We start from the raw sequence: 14,143 nt of genomic DNA on the forward strand, positions 1-14,143 counted from the left end.
AATTGGGCTTAATTTGCTTAACATAGACTGACAGTAAATGAAAGTGTGCAGATATTCATTGAAATGTTATCTCTATGATTTTCAGCTGTCTTAAGAAAATAACAGTATTTATATCATCCTGAATTCAATTTCTCATGAAACAAAACACTAGCACTAAAGAAAAATGTTAAGTGCGGAGATTGGGTGGTATCCTTCAGAATGCTGAGAACAGCCCTTGGAAAAGAGAATCCACCTTCTTGGGTTAAGATTTTAGACTTAGAGGTAGTTAACAATAAGCATTTCAGAAGCTGCTTTTGGCTTTAGTAGAAAAGCAACTTTCTGGGTGTTTAAGAGCTCTAAGATCCCATAATTACTATTCTCACCCTCTCTCCTCTCTACCTGTGCCTGCACTATTTTTTTTTCTCCTCCGTATGTGTGTCATGTACAAACAGGGTCACCATTTGGCCAAATACGAATGTTTCTCCAGACATTCAGCAGTCATCCACTGAAAGGGGTACAGGGAAGTGTATAGCTATGATTCATCATGACACTGATGCTGAAGTGCCACAGGATTAACTCCAATTTGACACAGAGATTGGCTCTTAAATGCTGCAGCATTTCCAGGACCACAGAAATCTTAATTAGTACAAGGTAAAAGTGTGAGTCATTCTTTACAGTATGAAGACCACATTCTTCCTGTATACTAAGTACAAGGGACCAGTATCCATATTGTCAAATGCCTTCAACACACTCCAAACCAAAAGTGATGGAAAAGCTATCATTTGCATACAAAAATATTCTTTAACAACATTCATGCCAAAATTCACATCATTCCTATGTGCTGAAAAGCACATTTTATCCATCTGGACAGTTAAGAGAGTCCCCTCTATATATCAGCAGTACAGCTTCTGTTCACTCAAGGAAAAGACACTGTATTCTAAAACACATTTATTCTTTTAAGTCATACATTGTGTCACTGATGGATTGCTCAACTTTCCTATTTAGATAAAATGCTATGACACATACATTCTCTAATGATTATATGTTCCACAAACATCCAAGTAGTGATTCTTCCTGGTACCTGACAAGCCAGAACAAAGTTGGGACTAGAGCAGTGTGAAATTCGGACTTCAGTTCAGAAGGCCTCAAGCAAATATTGTATTCAACTTTGATCCTCCTTTATTTTCAACCCTACTTATCAGATTCAGATGCACTCAAGCCAAAATTTAGACAAAGACACTTTCGCTCATATGGTTTTGACACACATCCATGCGTCAGCAAATGAAACCATGCTTTTGCCAAATAAAAGTTTCCAGTCTCTAATAAACTCTACACAAGTTTTACATGTTCTAAATGTGACCCGTTGGAACAGTTAAGTAATTTACATATTTTAATACTATAAACATGTATCTATAAAAAACTCTCATCTGTCTATTCCTACTTTGAATGTGATTATTTGTCATCAGTTTGTGAGCTTGTAATACATAGAGAGAGAGAGAGAGAGCTACAAGGTTTTGCTTTTGTGATCTTTTCTCTCCCCTAACTGTTGCTAAAGTGGATAAATGCAGATAAAAAAGGAGTCCAGTACACTATGTAGTTTGTCTGTAGTAGGAGATCAGTCTATCCATGAAAGTGAAAGGCTATTTTCATTCGGTTTCGTTTGCTTCACTCCATTTTGTAGAATCAGCTTAACTAAATCTGTTTCCCATCTGCCTTTATATATCACTACTAACAACAATAATTTCTGAATTCTCAATGTGTTATTCTTTATCCAGCCACTGTTGATAATCCAAAATACAGCAGATAAAACAGCTTAATTTCCGTAAGCCTATTTGATCTTGTACAGTCAAGCCTGGAGACAAACAAAGCAAAGACCTGATGTCTATGTATGTTTTTCTATTATCAATGTGTCATTTCTACTAGTGATTTTAATCAAAGAAATGCATACTGTTTATGGGCCAGATCTGAACAGGGAAAGCAAAGTGCAGTGACAAACCTACAAACAGGTACATACACATTCCAAGATAAATGTTAACAGATGCTAGGTTTTGGTTGACTGCTGCCCCATATGCAGTCAGGTATAACTCCTGGCTCCTCTTCCATAACTATAAGGGGGATTGTATCTACAAGTTGTTGCTTAACTACTGCCTATAATAGATACATAAATGCATGAGGCCAGATTCTCTTCCTGTTCAACCGTCTTTGCACCGCACTTCTGGAGCAAGGAGTGAAGGAAGTAGCAAGTACTGCCCCCCTCACCCACAGTCCTCCAGGAATACTCAGAGACTGGAGACTTGCATCAGTCTGAAAAGATGGTAGAAACATGGCATTTCTCTTTACTGTTACTTTAGCTCTGCTCCTGAAAACTCAGTCTGACCCAAAAGGGTTGTTTCCAAAAACCACTTCAATTGAGTCACATTTTAGAAGCAGTTCTCTCAGGTTTTACTTCAACTTTAGAACTGCTGGGTCTTAGCTGGGTCAGTTCCAAAGGGTCTGAAAATAGCTCACACTCTATCCTGCCAGAAAGACACGGAGCAGAGGGAACTCAGGGTATGTCTACACTACAGCGCTAATTCGAACTAACTTAGTTCGAATTAGTTAATTCGAACTAAGCGAATTCGAACTAACGCGTCTAGAACTAAAAACTAGTTCGAATTAGCGTTTTGCTAATTCGAACTAGCATGTCCACATTAAGTGGACCCTGAACCAGGCTTAAGGATGGCCAGAAGCAGTGCCGGCAGGGCATAAGAGGAGGACTTAGAGCATGGAGATGCTGTCTCAGGCTAGCCCAGGGCTGCGCTTAAAGGGACCCGACCCCCAACCCGGACAGACAGTTCTCAGGGGTGCCCTGCTTGCAAAGCAGTCCTGGCTTGGAGTGCTCGGAGTGTCCACACTGGGCACATCACACCACTCGGCCATCACCCTGGCTGCACTTGCCGCAGGCTGCCATCTGGGGAGAGGGGACAACTGGGGGGCTGCAGGAGAGCTTCCACCCCCAGAAGCCCGCAGAGCCAGCCCAGTCCTCCCCATCGGGGGCTCGTACCCCATTCCTCCCTCACCTCCTTCCACTTATCCCTCCCTAACCCCCCTTCCTGATGTACAAAATAAAGGACAATTGTGTTCAAAAATGGAATCTGTCTTTATTGAACAAAAATGGGGGAGACTGGGAAAAGGAGATGGGAGAGGGGAAGAGAGAGGCTGGGAGAGGGGAGGGCAACTACAATGATCAGGGGTTGGGAACAGGACCCATATGAAGAGAGGCTAAAGAGACTGGGACTTTTCAGCTTAGAAAGAGGAGACGGAGGGGGGGACAGGATAGAGGTCTCTAAAAGCAGGAGTTGGGTGGAGAGGGTGCATACAGAAAAGTTCTTCATTAGTTCCCATAAAGAAGGACGAGAGGACACCAAAGGAAAGGAATGGGTAGCAGGCTTCAAACTAGTAACAGAAAGTTGTTCTTCACAAAGCAAAGAGTCAACCTGTGGAACTCCTTGCTGCAGGAGGCTGTGAAGGCTAGAACTGGAACAGAGTTTAAAGGGAAGTGAGATCAAGTCATGGAGGTTGGGTCCATGGAGTGCTATTAGCCAGGGGGTAGGAGTGGTGTCCCTGCCCAAGGTTTGTGGAAGGCTGGAGAGGGATGGCACGAGACAAATGGCTTGGTCATTGTCTTCGGCCCATCCCCTCCAAGGTCCTTAGGGTTGGCCGCTGTGGGCAGACAGGCTACTGGGCTAGATGGACCTTTGGTCTGACCCAGGACGGCCATTGTAAGCTCAGGGTCAGGGGTTTCACTGGACCCCCTTGATTTTCATGCACACCTGCTCCTGGGTGGCCAGGCTGGCAGCTCTCCTGCCCTAGACGGCCACTTTCCTGTGCCTAGTGCGGAGATCGTGGACGAAGTCCATGATGTCCGCACTAGCCCAGGCGGGTGCCCACCTCTTGCGGTCCCAGGCAAGCTCCCGGGAGCCGCCAGCCTGGTCCCGGGAAGAGGGGGAGGGCTGGGGGACATCGGGTGACTGGCTCGAGCCGTGCCAGGTGCAGGGTCTGCTGGCTGGGTGCTGGCAGGCTTGCACCTGGCACGGGCACCGTAGCCAGCCCATGCCCCTTTAAGGGGTCCGGGACCGGGAGGGGGGCAATAGAGTTTCCCTGGTGTTGGCCAGAGTGGCCACCAGGGAAACCTGGGGAGGGCTAGCCTCCCACTAGTTTGAATTAAGGGGCTACACACCCCTTAATTCGAACTAGCTAGTTCGAACTAGGCTTAATCCTCGTAAAATGAGGATTACCTAGTTCGAACTAAGAGCTCCGCTAGTTCGAATTAAGTTCGAACTAGCGGAGCGCTAGTGTAGCGCCTATGAAAGTTAGTTTGAACTAATGTCCGTTAGTTTGAACTAACTCTGTAGTGTAGACATACCCTAAGGGGGCCAGAGGGGAATGTGAGGAATAGCATCCAGGGAAAGGTAAAAGGGGAAAAAACATGGAAGTTGGTGAATGTAAAGGATGGGCTAGGAACAAAGCAGGGGGAACATAGAAGAAGAATTCAGTGTGGCAGAAGAGTAGATGGGAAAGGGAGAGATGAATGACAGTGATGAGCGAGAAGGAAAGGAAAGGGAATACAGCTCCCACCTCTCTTGGCTTAGTAGAGGGTTAATGGATCCCCCATGCAGCAGTTACAAAAAAGGCCCAACATCTGTGTGTGTTATTTTGGTTGAATCTGAAATGCTCTTGTATAATTCGAAGGAAGAAAGCCTCCTCTTAAAAGACACTGAAAACCTAGAGCTAATATAAAAAATAAAACACCTATCATTTTTATAATCTTCATAATTTTAAAATAATCTTGTACTTTGAAGTCTGACAAGAAATTTGAATGCTTGAGGCTAACAATGCTGCCAACAGTTATAAAGCTAACGAGCAACATGCAGGCTCTCTGAATTTCCATTCCCTGGACTCGAAAACACACGTTCTGATAATTTCTCTAAGCTTGAAGTATTACATTATACCCTTATTCTGGCCAGGCCAAAGGCTCCTGCACAACACCAGTCCCCCTATACCCATCTCTACCTACACATTACTCCTCCATCTGACCTGGAAGGATGGGCAGTGGTTGAAGACAGATTCAAGATATACATGTTAAAAAGTCATGGATTGCACTCACAAGCCGTAACCCCTGTTCTGGTACACTCTTCCCTTAACACATCACAGCCACAGCTTTTCAGGTGTTTATTTAAAAGCCATAGTACTCATATTCAGATTTCAGAACACCATCCCAGATACCAGATAAAGACAGTCTCAATTACTGTTGGATTAATACCTGAATAGATGATTCAAAGATTGATTTGTGGGGGAAGAAAGACCCATGAAAAACATCTAGCTGGATAAAAAACAGATTCTTAATAAATAAATAAATAAATCCCAGGTCTCAAAACATGGTCGTGAAATTTGTAGTTAAAGTGAAGGGTGGGTACATACCCATTAGCACTTGTTCCGTGGGTCTGCTATATGTTTAATAAGCCAATGGATTAGGTCAGGGCATCAGGGTGAAGCCAAATCATTTTTATTTTTCTTGTTGTGATAGAAAACAAATAAATTTGGTAGAGCAAAGACATTTTGTTCCTTTTGCTCATACTAGAGGGAACAGAAATGGCACAGGCCTTTTAAAATCTTCTCTAGTCCTTATAACTGCTGATTGTGAATGGAACTTCACAAGCCACAATGACAATATAGGAGATCTATGTAAATATCAAATGAATCAAAAATTAATTAAAAAGTATCTTGGGCATGAAATAATTTCATGTAGGGCTTTAAAAAAATCCAGTTTCTAGCCCAGGAGTTATGACTTTCTCCCAGGCACTTGTATGCTAACAATCAAGATTCTAAACTGGTTAGAATAATGCAGTGATAACAGAAAGCTGAGTTGCACCTTTTTTTTTTTTTTAAAGATTCAGGAGCAGTGATCAATGCTGCAAGCTTTGAAAGCCTGCGGTTTTGCTCATCACGGTGGAAATGGAGTCAGGCAGTTGTGTTTGGTAAATATAGTATTTTATAAAACTAGTAAAGTGAAATTTCCAGAATTTTTTTTATAACACATACAAGAATTCATTCTATATGTTGACATTTAAAATGACTTTGTTGAAGTCTTGACATCAGCTCAAATAAAAAGGGAAAGCCTTTTGTGAAAGCGAATGTATGCATTTCTCAGTCACAAAAACCTACACACAAAAAGGTCAGGTTGATTTAAAGTATTGTGCACTGTTTATGATTGTATTTATAAAAGCCCTGTTTTCAAATGTTGATTTATATAGCTGGTTTGTCACTGAAGTCTGCACTTCCACACATTGCTGCATTTAGGCAGAATGCCAAATGCGTAGCACCAGGAGGAATTAATGACAACATTTCAGCAGAGCTAGTGCAGTACAGTAGGTGAATGCTAATGCCCAACAACAAGAGAAACAAAAACACAAAGACACTTCCTTTTCAATAACCTTTTTTCCCCTAAGGAAACATGACTAAAGGCAACTAACTGTTCCTTAGCAACATCATGAGATACAGAAGCTGAAGTTAAAAAGCAGCCTGCAAGATTTTGCTTCTTTTGTGAAGAATAATGGGGAACAGACTAAAAAAGTATTTCCAGATTCATCATCTTCTTTCTAAGAAAACTACATATGTGAATTTAAGCAGAGCCAGATAGTGCAGGCTTCACTCAGGGAGAATTCCTCATTGAAGTCAATGGAGAATTTTACCTAAGACCCCCGCAGGTCATGACCCACCCTTGTATGTCTAAAGGAATGAATTATTCAGACATCTGAATTACAAAACCGATATTTATTGCAATCAGTTAACTGATTGACAACCTTGCCTATAAGCCTTGGGTAGCCATAGCAGAAATAACCAAAGTCATAATTCTGTTAAAAATATGGATTCAACTACCATCTCTTGGAAGGGAGTGCTAGAGGCTAACACAGAGTCCACTGTAGTCAGTGGTGAGTAAACACAGAGCAAGGGCCACCTGCACCTTGGAAGTAAAATCAGCTATAGGGATGTGAAGGACTAGTCAACAATCCGATAAGTAAATGCTTTTCAGATAGTTGACATGCTAGTAGACTAGTCGCTTTCCCCCCTTGGTGCCTCTATCAGAAAGAGGCAGCAAGGGGGTAGAGGAGGAGATACTTCAAAGCGGCAGCACCACTTGAAGCCTGGGGCCAGACCCTGGGCTCCACACGGCGCTGCTGCTTTGAAACGCTGCATGCAGCCTGAGGCCAGCTGGGATGTCCTCCACTGACCCCAGGCTCCATGCAGCACTGCCACTTTGAAACACTGCGGGGAGCCTGGCATCAGGCTCCTCACAGCTGGAGTCCCCAGCGGATCCCAGGCTACACGCAGCACTTTCGCCTTTGAAGTGTAGCAACGGCCCCACTTCAAAGGCAGAATTGCCCTATTGACTAACTGATTAATCAATTAGTCACTATTTAACATCCTTAATTACCTGTAGTAGCAGAGAAGGGCAGAGCAGTAAACTCTATGAGCTTGTCTACACTTAAATCGAGTCAGTATCAAAGCTGTAGTGCTTCAGTATAGATACTGCCTATGCCAATGGGAGGGATTCTTCCGAGTAAGTAATCCACCACCTCAAGAGGCAGTAACTAGTTGAAGGAAGAGTTCTTCCATTATCTACATGGGGACTTAAGTCGGCTTAACTACCTCGCTCAGGGTCGTGGATTTTTCAAACTCCCCCTCTCCCCCATGTAATTAAACCAACCAAATTTTCTCATGTAGATAAGGACTATTTAGCTCTCCATAGACTTGGAGCCATGATTCCTCACAGATCCTTTTGGTGCCACACAATTAGCTCCCTGTGCCCCTTTGTGTGGCCATCAAATCCATCTAGGAAGGGAGATGGCATCAGAATGCCACCTAAAAACGGGTGTCGGTTTTTCTCCCCCTCCTCCTCTTCCTTTCTTGGATTTGCTTTCTTCCAAGCAGTGTGGTAGGTTAGGGCTGCTTTGTGAGCTGTACAATATGTTTATGTACCTTGGGCTCTTTGAAGGGGAAGGCTTACACCCATGTAGCTCTTACTCTGTGGTTATTTTATCAGAGAGGAGCTCAGTTTTCAGAACTTCAGATGCTGAGCCACATTTCAAGTATTTGAAAAGCTGAACAGTGGAAAGGGTGTATAATTTATTAATTATTAATAATTGTAAAGCCTTGTAGCTGCTGATCAGTTGAGAAGCATTTACGGAACACTTAAGTGGATCCAGTTACGTCAATCACTACATAGGATATCTGACACCACAGACACAGAAAGGCAATGCCTAATCCTGTGAGATGTGCAATGTCTCCAATGAGATACAGGGCCCCCTCAGCTCCCAACTGAAAGATCAAGCCCTGTGTCTGTGAACTAAACAAGTTTGAAAAGAGCTGTCACTAGGAGAGGCAGCTAGGGGAAAAAAAGCATCAGGGTCTCCTTGGTGAGAAGTGTTAGCTGCTGCTGTATTCCTTTTAAACAATGAGTTGTGGCTCAAAACAGAAGTTAGGGCTGGGAAACAGTAGAATAGCAGCCTTCACGGAACTGCTGCTATGGACACTTTTTACATTTAATGTGGTCTAGCACCTTTTTTTTAATCTTAATATGGCCTTTGGGGCTTACCGGAACCAGAACTCTGTAAGATCTCTGTAAGATTGCTGCCAGCTATGTTCTTTGATATCTTGTTCTTAAATGATTCGTTTTAACCAGAAAGATTTATATAAAAAAAATACTGGCTCTTAAAAAAAATCTATTAGCATAATAATTATCAACCAGGATTAAAGAGTAAAAGGAAAAGCTTCATGTTACTGAATCTGCACTGCTTAAGTACCGAACAAGTTAATTAAAATACACTCTCTATCAAGAACTCTGCTGTGACTTTTGTCCTTCATACCTGTATTATTTTCTCACATGCCTGTTGCATAGTAGGCAGATGGTTGGTTGCAGCATTCAACCAAAGGTACATCCAACAACAGAATGCAAGCCAGACCCAGCTACATCATTTCAGAAAGCAGTTCAAACCTGTGAAAAAGAAGCACCTCTTTCACCACAGACAATAAACCTAGACTGAATGCTAGCCAAGGATGAAGAATTCATCAATAGTTTATATCAGCATGTCATTCACAAGAATGATTGACAGATTACAGCAGCTAGCTTGATTTTTTGAGGTGATGCATGAATAATCTGTTTTGGGAATGTAAATCCTGTTCAGCCATTACTCAGGCATTCACTGGGTCAGCAGAATAAGATGTACCTACTGCCTAAGATCTTGCACAATTTACTTCAGGGAAGAATTTCCTATACAGTCCAAACATGGCACAATGGAAACAGCTAACACTAAATTCTGCACTCAATTACAGTCTAAGCAACCTAACACATTAGAAGTTTACCAGTAACCATTCCTGAGTCATATGAGAAAGATTTGGCCCTTCCTTTTCCTTTTACAACAGTAGAGTTCAAGAATCCTCTACTACAGGGGTGGGCAATAATTTTTGACGGGGGGGGCACTTCACAAATTTAGGAAGTGGCTGCAGGCCAGCCCAGAAGGGGTGGGGCCGTGGGTGCAAGGGACGGGGTTGAGAGCTACCCTACCAGGAGCTTTGCTTCTGGCCAATGGAAGGGATCTGGACCAGATGGGAGGTTAGGACCTAGCATCCTCCCAGAGTTGTCTGGGGTGGAGACTTAGGATTCACATAACACAGCTCTCAGCTCCTGTTGTCACTGCTAACCTGTTGTCTGGCAGATGCCCAGCAGGCACAAGCTCTTTGAAGAGAAGCAGTTGAAAGGGCTCATGACTCCCAGGCAGCTGCCAGGCAACAGGCCAGTGGGACCGAGAGTTGTGAACCCTTTCAATTGCTTCTGTTTAAAGAGCTTGCACCTGCTAGGTGGCTGCCAGGCAACACAGCTGCCCAGCAAATGCGAGCCCTTTAAATAGAAGCTGCTGAAAGGGCTTGCGCATCTCTGGCTCCAAGGCACCTCCTGGAACTGCCTTGTGGGCTACATCAAAGCCTTAGGCGGGCTGAATCCAGCCCGCTTAGAGGCCTTTGCCCACCCCTGCTCTACTCTATCAGGATGACAAGAGCCCAATCCATGTGGATTTTGTGTAGGACTTTGGGAATAAGAGGCATAGGGGGAAAAGCATAATGCAGAGGGGCTGTCCATTTGATCAGAAATGTATCTCATAGGGAGTGTTTGCCAAGTCCCACTCAGGAGCAGAATCAGGGGCATTTTGTATTCTGGGAAGAAGTGAAGAGGTCTATTGATGGCTACCCCATTGGTCAAATATTGAGTTGGTGACCTCTGTATGTAATTTCCATTCGTGGTCCATGGTGAAGTTGCAGCTCAGGGAATCCGCTTTGGTGTTGCTGGCCCTAGGTAGGTAAAATGCTACAAGTGTGATCTGGTTGTGAATTCACCAGTTTCACAGGCAGATAGCTTCTGTGCATAGGGAGTGGGAGTGGGAGTGGGCGCCACCTTGTCTGTTTATATAAAACATCGTGGAGATGTTGTCCGTCAGGATGCGGACTGTACGACTGAGAATTCTGGCCGCAAAATATGCACAAGCATTTCTTACTGCCCTCAGCTCGAGAAGGTTGATATGCAATGATGTGTATGGTTCAGAGACCATCTGCCCTAGACCACTTGGTCATTCATATGGGCTACCCAGCCAAAGAGAGTGCTTTAGAGCCAAAAATGGGATGAGATTAGCGAGAACCAGGGAAAGGTGACCCAAGTGGAACCTCATTAAAAGCAGGGATTCTTTCAGACTATATTAAAAACTTAGATCTGCCAAAACTCTGACCCTTTAGGCATCCTGGCTGACTCACCACCTCCCCGTCTCTTGGTCATATAATGACACAATTGGAAAAAATTAAAGAAATGCCATCAATCCAGTGTGTTCTGCCTCCTCCCGGTGACCTATGCTGGCAGCAAACAGTTGCCTCCTACTGCCAACTCACTGCTCTAGAGGGGTCCTGAGAAATACTGTCTTAATCCTTTCCTGGTTGATAAAGAACTAACTTCAGGAAAGAAACTGTGTTTTTGTTCTGTGTGTGTACAGCACCTAGCGCAATGACTGGTTCCCAGGTGCTACTGCAAAACAATTGCCATCATTATCATCAATCCAGCCTTTTTTTAACTCGGTGCACAACAACTGGCACTCTCGGACAAATGCTAAGATCAGTTAATTCCCTCCCACGTCTGCACACCAATGGCAGGGTGGAGAAATATGACAAAGAACCAGGAAGAAATAAAATAGATAGTATAGGATATACTATAAGAAATATAGTCAATTTATTTTCAGAAGTACAAGATACAACTTTACCACAAACACCATGTGCTGCTGAAATATTTTAACACTAATTTTTTTAAAGTGGAACAGTTACTGTAACATATGCAATTATGCTCTCTGCATGCCTACTAAAATGATGTGACATGCTTGCAAAAAACGAATAAAAAGATAAGCATTACTAAAAGAAAAACATTAATTTAGCAAAGAGCCACAAACCATTTTTTTACAACTATTCAGATAAATATAATATTGGTTTGGCCAGTCAACAGTTATTAAAGCTCTCATTCCATGATATACTACTCAAATGTTTAAATGGCTATAGGGTGCCATCCTATCTTCTCTGACAGGTACTGTCACATACAAAATCCTCCTGGTTGCATATTTTTTGTTAGTCTCTAAGGTGTAATAGAACCATAAGTTGCTTTTGCTAATCAGGCCTACAATCTATTAATAGCAAACCAACAAATTTGGAGTGCGGTAAAAAATTGCTAGGAATAGCCCAGACCTGCATTAAGACAGGCTACTTACTGACAACCTTAACTTCATCATCATCACCATGATTTCCCCTGAGCCACACTATCTGCATTACTTGGGAGAGATTTTTCCCTTTTTAAAAACCAACGGTGTAACTTAATATATAATAAGAATAATATTTAGCATTTGCATAATGTTTTTCATCTGCGACTCCCCAGGTGCTTTAATAAAGAAGGGTAAGCATGTTAATATCTATCTTACAGCTGGAGAAGCTGAAGCTCAGGGAGTTGAAGTGATTTACCTCATTGCAAAGTGGGAACAGACCTCCTGGGCCAGAGTCTTTGCCCTGCTATGGCTCCTTTGCGATGTTCTGGCATCACAAAGGGTCTGCCTACACAGCAGGGCTTAACTCGAAATAAGCCATGCAAATTGAGCTACATCAATTGTGTAGCTTATTTCAAAATAGCTTATTTTGAAATTGGGAGTGTCTCCACAGCACTCATATCGAAATAGAGCACTCTTCCTCCGACTTCCCTTACTGCTCATATAATGACGGTTACAGGAGTCGGAGTAAGAAGTCCTCCAGCTTGACAGCATTTCAGCATTATTTCAGAAAAACTGCCTGCTGTGTAGATGTGGACTATGTTATTTCAAAATAATGCTGCTGTGTAGACTTACCCAAAGGGACCACAAAGCCTGCTTGGCAAATGCCCTGAAGAGAACTTAGCACAGCATGTATGGACATGTCACATCATTTCATAAAATAGAAGGTTTGAGTCATACATTGTATAACAGTTGGAAAACATCTTTGAAAGCCACAACCATGTAGTTCCCAAGAGGTATGAGGGCAAAGAGGTTAGAGATAAGGAGCGAGTCAGGAAAAGGTTTGTAGGAAGACAGGAACAGATACCCAAATAATCAGAAAAAAAAGTGTATGTTTCCATTTTACTTAATTCCAAGTGGATTTCAAAATCTATATGCTAACTTTATAGGCAGTAATAAAATCATATTGCTTTTACTTCTCATCGGACAAACCTTAAGGTCTTTAACTCAGTTTTCTTTATTCAGATTCCACAGATTCCCAAGCTTTGTCTCACTACAATTCAGCTGACACTGCTGAGGCCATCTTCCTCGCCTTCTGCTTCATGAGAATCATATATCCACCCCCAATGAAATGTTCCTCTAGTTGCTGAAGGAAAATATCTTTATCACCAATTCCTTGGGGTGTCAGTGATAAGGTTCTCCAGTCTTGTCTCCATGCACACTTCTTTCCCTACACCAATCCCTGCATTAGAGCTTTGCCTTATTAAAAGAAACCAATCCCTCACCACACACACACATTTTACTCAAAGGTGATCAAAACAATATAGATAAAAAACTGTGATCCCCTTGGCCGAGGGCAGCTAGAAGTCCATAAAGCAATTTTTATTCCACTAATACCTCAGTCATCTTTTCTCTCATTCTTTTTCTCCATAAGAAAGCTCATCAATAAGGCTATGTCTACACTGTATCCTTCTTCTGGAAAAGCTTATGCAAATAAAGCATGGAGTGGAATATCGCTGTGCTTCATTTACATAATTAATTAGAAGCCGCTTTTGCGTAAGCGGCTTTTCCGCAAAAAGGAGCTGTGTAGACTGCTCCTTTTTGCACAAAAACCCCTTCTTGTACAAAAGCCATTTTTCCTGAGAAAATAAGGAAGAATGGCTTTTGCACAAGAGGGGATTTTTGCACAAAATGGAGCCATCTATAAAAGCCTCTTGTGCAAAAGTGGCTAATTAATTATGCAAACGAAGTGCAGTGATATTCCATGCCGTGCTACATTTGCATAAGCTTTTCCGGAAGAAGGCTACAATCTAGACATAGCCTAAGAGAAAGGCAGGAATGATCACAAGGTTGAGCATTCAAATCCCAGCTCTCACGCTGCCATACTGTGAGAGCTTGGGCAGCTTCCGGTATCAGTTTCTTTGTCTACAAATTGGAGTAACAACCCTTACACCTGTTAGGAGTGTGAAGTTTTTGTTATTTAAAATGTCTGCACAGTACGTTGAAGATATAAAACAATGTAAATATTTTTATAAACATTAAACAGGTGTCCAGATCCTTTAAGGGTCATCATAGATGTGTAACAAGCAGATTATTCAGACCTTAAAAGAACATAATTTTTAACCAAAAGAATATGTCTACAGTACAGTGGCTACAGTTGCACAGCAGTAGCATGGACACCAATCTACCCTGAGGGTATGTCTACCCTTAATTAGTTAATTCAAATTAAGCTAATTCGAAATAACACATCTATACACAAAAATTATTTTAAAATAGCGTTTTGCTATTTCGAAATAGCACGTCCACACTGAGTGGACCCTGAACCGAAGTTAAGGCTGGCCGGA

This window comes from Pelodiscus sinensis, chromosome 12 (genome assembly GCF_052426305.1).
Source record: "Pelodiscus sinensis isolate ZL-2025 chromosome 12, ASM5242630v1, whole genome shotgun sequence".
In the NCBI taxonomy this organism is placed as follows: Eukaryota; Metazoa; Chordata; order Testudines; family Trionychidae; genus Pelodiscus; species Pelodiscus sinensis.